Source organism: Narcine bancroftii, chromosome 6 (genome assembly GCF_036971445.1).
Source record: "Narcine bancroftii isolate sNarBan1 chromosome 6, sNarBan1.hap1, whole genome shotgun sequence".
NCBI lineage: Eukaryota > Metazoa > Chordata > Chondrichthyes > Torpediniformes > Narcinidae > Narcine > Narcine bancroftii.
Genome location: NC_091474.1, coordinates 162171903 through 162180071, shown reverse-complemented (window position 1 = coordinate 162180071; position 8169 = coordinate 162171903). Strand labels below are relative to the sequence as shown.

The 8169-nt window shown below is 41.0% G+C and overlaps 1 protein-coding gene and 1 non-coding gene across 2 annotated transcripts in view; one reads left to right on the top strand and one right to left on the bottom strand.

Annotated features, from left to right (window-relative positions):
* Nucleotides 1–8169, top strand: part of dtnba (dystrobrevin, beta a) — a 493032-nt gene that overhangs the window by 470715 nt on the left and 14148 nt on the right. The gene's annotated exons all lie outside the window — the stretch shown is intronic.
* LOC138737799 (U6 spliceosomal RNA) lies at nucleotides 5339–5445 on the bottom strand. Its single transcript, XR_011341241.1, has one exon. It is a non-coding gene; the product is annotated as a U6 spliceosomal RNA (small nuclear RNA).

Sequence of the window (8169 nt, the reverse complement as noted above, 5' to 3'; positions counted from 1 at the left end):
AGACCATGGAGGTTTTTTTCCACACACGGTAGTGGATGCCTGCATTGCTAGAGCTGGTGGTGAAGGCTGCTACGATAGGGACATTTAAAATACTCTCAGATAGGTACATGGATGTAAGAAAAATGGAAGAATATGGGTTGTGAGGAAGGGAAGGGTTAGTTTGTGGGGTTAGTTTGCATCGGTTGTCACCACATTGTAGGCTGAAGGGCCTGTGCTGTAATGTTCTGTATTCTATCACTACACACCTAATCTCTGCAGTCAAGTGGCTCGATGCAGTGAGGCTGGGGCAAATGCATAAAGAAAAAGCCTTGTCCACCTTTGAAAGAGACTGATGCAAATTTAACAGAGCCAAGCCTATTCACCTCTGAAATGGTGATTGCTGTGGAAAAAGTTCATTTGTGAAAAAAAATGGAGTTTTAAATAGAAGGGACTGTGTTTTATATATATCTTTTCAGTTTATAAAGCAACAAAATGTGATGTCATTTCTTCTAAATGAGAAAAATGCATTACTTCATCTGGTACTATATTTGCATTATGGTATGTATCTGAAATATGAATTATACCCTAACGTTTTAAGCTGGCAACAGAAAAATCCCACTGCACTGAACATGTCTTAATGAACTCAACAGAACAAATGTGCTCACTGAAAAAACATGCTTTCTTCCTGTGGTGTCTAGCTTGAATGGGTTGCATGGGAATGTAATCCCACACTGCTTTGCAGCAGAGGTTTGAATGCAATTACCAAGGATAAACAAACTCCAAACCTGCAGATGCTGGAACCTTGAGTGAACAATGAGAAGCTGGAGGGACTCAGTGGGTCAGGCAGCATCCATGGAGAGAAGTTGTTACTTAATGTTTCTGTGTGAAACACAAAGGCCTGCAGTTGATGAGATTGTAGTAAAAACACAAATACTGGAGGAACTCAGCAAACCTTGCAGCATCCAGAGGAGGTAAAGATATTGACATTTCAGGCCTGAGCCCTTCTTCAGGTAATGTTTCAGCTTGGGACTATTTGTTAACCTCGGTAATTACTATTCTTTATTTTATCAAATTTAATTTGAATCAACAAAATTGAACTAATATCTGATACTTTGTGCAAACAAAGGAAGCTACCACTTCAAATCCATCTCTGGACATTAAGAGGACTGCTGTGATTTATTAAAGTAAGACTATTTCTGCTCCACTCAGTTTCTAACACTAATACTTTTACACTTTTACTGTTAAAGTTTTGGATTCAAGTGGGAGAAATGATAAAACTCCCTCAAATTTGATTGCTCACAGCAATTCCTTTGTTTTAATGTTGCCTGTGATGGCATGCAAGTCATCGCTTAAACCAATGGGCTTGCAACAGAATTAATCTCAGTGGTATCAAACAAAATTGCTTCATTCCCCCAATTCCTATCTCAATGTGTTAACCTCATTACCTCACTCCCAATAAATGGAGTGGAGATAATCCTCCAGATCACACATGCCAAGGCCGCTTCCCAGCACCCGGAACCGGAGGCCTCGGGCCTAACCTCACCAGGACCGTTGCACAATCCCCCTCCCTGCCGCAGCCCGACCCGCGACTCACGGTGACGGGGCCGCTAATCCCCCGAGATGCCGCCCTGCAGCGAGAGCCGATGCCCCCGCACTGTCGTGTCCCCCCGCCCACCCCCCCCCCCCCCCCCACCGCAGCGCAGCCTGGTCGGTGTCAGGGGAAGCCAAGGCCGCTTCCCACCGCCCGGAACCGGAGGCCTCGGGCCTGACCTCGCCAGGACCGTTGCCCACTCCCCCTCCCTGCCGCAGGCCGACCCGCAACTCATGGTGATGGGGCCGCTGATCCCCCGAGATGCCGCCCTGCAGCAAGAGCCGATGCCCCCGCACTGTCGTTGTCCAACCCGATCGCCCGCAAACCCCGCCCTCCCGCACACAGGCCTGAGTAAGGATTATGAACTTTAATCTCAGGATAAAACGATCTTCCAATAGTTTCATGTCACAGTGATAAATATATTCCTGGTTAAAAATGGTCCTGCACCTGGATACAAGCTCATTAGGCATAAAACTTGAAAAGTGTGTAAATCAAAGGATATCTGTACCAATGGAAAAAGGGCATGGCAAATAACCATGCTAGAGTTCATGCCCACAATCAGTCACCCATTTGATTGTTTCAGGAATCATGTTATTCTCGCACATTCTCAATAGCCCTCAGATTTTACTATTTGACAGCACACTAGCAACATTTGACAAATCCTCTATAGAGAAATATTATTTATTGAATATTTTATTTCTCATTTGTTAATGCTTCTGGAAAGAGTTTATCCAAAACTATTATTAAACATTTATTTTAAATAAGAAAAAGTTTAACATTACATATGTTGAAAGAAGAGAAAACATGCAGATGTTGTTGAAAATTTTCAATAAATATTTAGTTCGGCCTTCGACTTAGTCCAAGTTTTTAATTTTGGCCCTCCATGAATTTGAGTTTGACACCCCTGCTCCAGATCATTGGCAAATTCAACCCATGGTGATGACATTCCAGAACCAAGGATGCCTGAATGTCAGTCATTAAAGTACAGTACTCAGACGATGCTTGTTCAGAGGACAAGCTCCAATGCATATTGTAGAATTAAATTGTTCATTTTCATGTGTACCAAGAAACAATGTGTTGCTTTCACAAATGACTGTGTTTCAGAAGACCAAAGTTCTCAGTTGTGACAGATTATGTTGTATTTTCAATTTTATATAGATAAGCTTTAAAGGAGATGAAAGTGAAGGAGGTTTTTAGTTTTGGTCACATACAAACACTTCAAAACAGTTCTCATTTAAAATACTGGAGCTCTGCTCAAGCCGGACAGGCCTGGCTCCGAGTGCCTTTGCAAAATCTTTGAAGAGTTGCCCAAGGAACTTCACTAATGGATTGTTGATTTGAAAAGCAACAGATGAAAGAATTCTGAGGATTAGGTTCGGAGCTGCAGGCTGTCTGAGTGCAGTTTGCTGTTCTAGGAGGATCATGTTGTTTTGCAAGCAAAGAGTCAAACAGGCTTTTTTCTCAGTGTGTGAGAGAGAGAGTGAGAATGAGAATACAGTTCTACAGTGAGCAGAAGTAGCTGGGTCTGGAACATGACAAGCTGGCAAGCTTGTGGAAAAAACCCATTTTTGAAAACTGTTTGTGAGTTCTGAGTTCAGCCTGGTCAAAGCCCTTGAAATAAACTCTGTGGTAACCTGAAAGAAAGAGGTTATCATCTGGAAAACCCTGATGGGGCAAGTTTCTTTGGCAAGACACTTGCATAACTGATTAGAAGAAATCAGTTTGTGTCCAGCAAACAATAAATTTCTCTTTGAAAACTGACAGAACCTTCCTGAGTGGTAACCATTTACCTTTCAAGCACCAAAGCCTGGTGAACTTCATAAATGTTAAATTCTGTGCACAGTATAAGAATTGCCTGCAACCAGTGAACTTGGAAGAGTGAGAAGTGAGATTGAACTATGAATCAAATAACTTTTCTAAAGTCACACCTACATACACATGCGCTTAGAATTAGAAGGGATTAAGTAAGGAAAGAGTAATAAGTTAGTTTGATCCTGTTTAAAGATAATTAAAAGCAACTTTTGTTTAAGTAACCATTTGTCTTGGTGAATTTCTGTTGCTGCTGGGTTTTGGGGTCCTCTGGCTTCATAACACTAAAAAATTGCCTGCACTACATCACCCTTCCCTTTGACAATAAATATTCATAGTGAGACCTTGGAAAATGTAAATCATTTCCCATATATCAGGAGCCATCTCTTGGTGAAGATAGGTTTTCATGATGAAATTTGCCACTATGTTCAATGCACCCCCATGGCCTTGAGTAGATCAAAAGAGTGGGTATTTGAGATAATGCCCTCAGACTTGGTACAACCAGGGCTACCATGATCCTTTCGCTTATTTTTAGAACTTGGTCTCTGTTATTGAAAAGATTAACAGGTGGACAGAGAAAAAGATTCAAGGATGTGCTCAAAAGTTTCCTTGAAGAAGTGTCACATCCCACCATTTCCTTGACATTCAGACTGAAGGAGCTCTCAACAACATACTGACACTGACAGACCATGCAATCAAGAGCACAGAAACCTCCATAAATCAGGAGTGGAAGGATCATACCACCTCACAAATGCCCTCCCACCCACCTCATCGGCCATTTCCTCCTCCAACTGTGGCACAGTCTGTGGTTTTCTACAATCTGATCATGAGAAATCTCAGAAGCGTCATCTTTGGTCCCTTGGGATTGTTGAAGAAGAAATGGCCAAGTGTATCAAAACTTACTTCGTCTGAATGAAGTCCAAATCATACCTGATTCCTTGTGTCAATAAATCAAGCTGCATCTATAAATCGAGCTTTGTGGACTATCATGAAATTGCCATTCCTTAAAACAACTCTGCTCCTCACTTTCTCTTATTCACTTTCAACATGAATGTTTACACCTCATTACCTCATTAGCAGCTCTGTTTAAGTAGTACTACCTCTTACACCAAGGAACATATACAAATCCTCTGTTGACATCTCACAGCAGATTGTCCAGAGCCCGAGGGAATATTTAGTGGCCTCTGGCTTCTGTTTGAATCAGAGTTGTTTGTTTCCTCCATTGTGCTGATCTATTCAGAACAATTAACCCCTTGAAGCACTCCTATTGAATTAAGGGGTCACCAGAGCAAACCTGAGACACCACTTGAGCACCATGAGTAAAATTTATTGATGTCTGGGGTCCCTTTGGTGATATGTGACAGAGGTTGTGATGATGTATCCTGGTATATTTCACAATGATTAATGGCTGTGATGTAGGCGACCGCAAATGCATAAGGGAGGTCTTGTCTGTCAGGAACATTTAACTTGATAGAAAATACTGCAGGATGTATGAGCTTCACAAATTAGAATTATCAATGAGCAAAACTCTCATCCAAGATTTTGATAACTGGTCACTACACTTTTGGATTGCTCAGTAATTGACATAAACACATTGGAATTTACGGAATATACCTGGCTTACAGAGTCATATGACACAGAAACAGGCCATTTGGCCCATCAAGTCTGTATTGACTTTCAAAATGCCAATTTTCATTAATCCTACATTTATCGTGTTTTACTTTCTCTCTAACTTCTCGTCTCGTCATTCACCTACAAACCAGGGGTAATTTGTAGTGGCCAATTAACCTGCAAACCTACATGACCTTTGGATGTAGGAAACCCATATGGATGCAGACAGCACCCCCTGGTCAGGATTAAACATGTGTCACTGGTGGTCCAAAGTAAGAGGTCTACGTGCTGCGGGCCTTGTAGTGTTTGTTAGTTTCACATTTGTTGTTTTTTTTTAGCTTTTTAAAAAAATATATGGATCGCTTCATGAATTTGTGTATCATCCTTGTGCAGGGGGCATGCTAATCTTCTCTGTATCATTCCAATTTTAGTATACGTGCAGCCGAAGCGAGCACACATTTGTTGTTTGAGAACAATCTGGTGTTGGTAACTTGGTGTTATCACTTGCTCCATTAAGATGCAAATCACACAGGAAAGCTTCTGCAAAAAAAGACAGTATATGGCCGTGCTCATTATAAAGGATAATGTGTGGTTTAACAGGAATAATTTTGTAGAATACATTTCTACATAGGTTTGCAAAAGCAGATGGTCAGAGTAAAAGGTTGGGAAAGTGTTGACTTTCAAAAAGTAAGTAGTATTTGAAAATGCATTTCATGTTAACCTCACTCCACATTTTTTGTCTGGGATATAAAAGGATGTGCTGAAACAAGAATTAAGTGAACTGTCAAGAATTTTCTTCTTGATTAATAACAGTTTACTACATCTAGAGATCTGACAGTTCACCTCCATGCAATTTTTGTTATATTCAGTCAATGGCAATAGAAGCTCATTCTGTTTACAACAATAATATACAAGTAATTCTTAATCGTTCCAGCCTCAAATCTAAAGTTTCCTGTTTACCAACATTTACTATTGCTTTCAAACATACTTGATGAAATAAATTCAGTTCTAAATTGTGCATTGTTCATAGTGTGTGATTTGAATCTTTGATTTGAAATGGTTTTTTTAATGCAAAATGAATGTGCTAGCCTCAGAATCGAAATCAGAATTTATTGTCATGAACAAGTCATGAAATTTGGTGTTTTGCGGCAGCGTCACAGTGCAAACATTCACATTGTAACCACCTTACAGCCATACTATAAATAAAAAATATAAAAATAATAGTGCACGAAAAGTAAGGCAGTGTCTTTGGTTCATTGATGATTCAAGAATCTGATGGCAGTGGGGAAGAAGCTGTCCTTGTTCTGATGGTAGCAGAGCGAAGAGGGCATGGCCTGGGTGGTGGGGGTCTTTGAGGATAGGGGCTGCTTTTTTAAGATCGTACAGATGTCCTTGATGGAGCGAAGTCTGTTGCCTGTGATGTTACAGGCTGAGTCAACAACCCTCTGGAGTTTATTCTTGACAAGAGAGTTGGTGCCTCCTTACCAAACAGTGATGCAACCAGCCTGAATGATCTCCACAGTACATCTGTAGAAGTTTTTGAGAGTTTTTAGTAACATTCCGAATCTCCTCAGACACCTCACAAAGTATAGCTGCTGGAGAGCCTTTGTGATTGCATAAACATGGAGACTTCAGGACAGATCCTTAGAGATGTTGACACTAGGAATTTGAAATTCTTGACCCTCTCCACGATTGAGTCCTCGATGAGGACTGGCTTGTGTTCCGCTGACTTCCTTCTGAAGTCCACAATCATCTCCCGTTTTTGCTGACATTGAGCACAAGGTTGTTGTCATTACACCATTCAATGAGCTGATCTATCTCCCTCCTGTACGCTTTCTCATTGCCGTTTGTGATTCTTCTGACAACTGTGGTGTCATCGGCAAACTTGTAGATAGCACTGGAAATGTGCCCGGCCACAAAGTCATGGGTGTATAATGAGTAGAGGAATGGGCTAAGCACACTTCCTTGGGGTGCACCTGTGTTGATGATCAGTGAGGAGGAGACATAATTTCCAATTCATACTAACCGTGGTCTTCCGATGAGTAAATCAAGGATCCAGTTGCAGAGGGTGGTACAGAGGCCTCGAGCTTGTAGCTTCTTGATCAGCACTGAGGGAATAATGGTGTTAAAGGCTGAGCTGTAGTCAATGAAGAGCAGCTGTATGTATGAGTGCTGTTTTTGATCCAGAGCTGAGTGGAGAGCTAATGATATTGCGTCTTCTGCGGAGTGATTGTGCCATTAGGCGAATTGCAGTGGGTCCACTTCTTTGCTTAGGTACCTGTTAATTCTGGCCATGATCAGCCACTCATCATTTCATCACAGTAGAAGTTAGTGCTACTGGGCGGTAGTCATTGAGGCAGCTCACACTACTCTTCTTGTGTACCGTGATGTTTGATGCCCTTTTGAAGCAAGTGGGAACCTCTGACTGCTGCAATGAGAAGTTGAAAATGTCTGTGAACACCCCAGCTAGTTGGTTAGTAGACTGCCAGGTATGCCGTCAGGGCCTGACACCTTGCGAGAGTTCACCCTCTTGAGTGATGTTCTAATGTCACCCTCAGAGACAGATATCACAAGATCCTCAGTCTTTTCAGGAATTCTAATAGTCACTGTTTGGCTCTCCTTCTCAAAGCAGACGAAGAGGTTTTGATTAAAGCAAATAACATTTAAAATTAAACTTGCTAATGCTCTTCTTGGAGAACAAGATCAGTTTGTCAAAATTGGAAAATGGAAAATTTAGTATTACAGAAACCGTTGGTTTTCTGCCTGTAAAAACCCACTTTATAACTTTGCTTATTTGAAAAGTTTTGGTAAAATGTTACACCTAGTTAATAAAGCCAGGCAGTTTTTATTTTTATTTTTTGATAATCCATCAGCTTTTACACTGAGTATGATAGATAATCCCCCCCAAAAAAACAAATTGAACTACTGGCATTTGCATTGCAAGCAGCTCCATAAGAAAAACAATGATTTTAATAATACCAGGGAACTTTGACAATCTTGCTTCAGTTGATTTCGGTTGGAATATGTCAGAATTGCAATCAATGTCCAATGTCCAAGAATAGGGATCATCAGTGATGGTTTCTCCTTCTGATGACCAGCCATTAATTATCCATCAGGCAAAATGTGTGCAAACATCATTGATGATAGGAAGAGTTGAATGGAATTCTTCTCTGGAAATA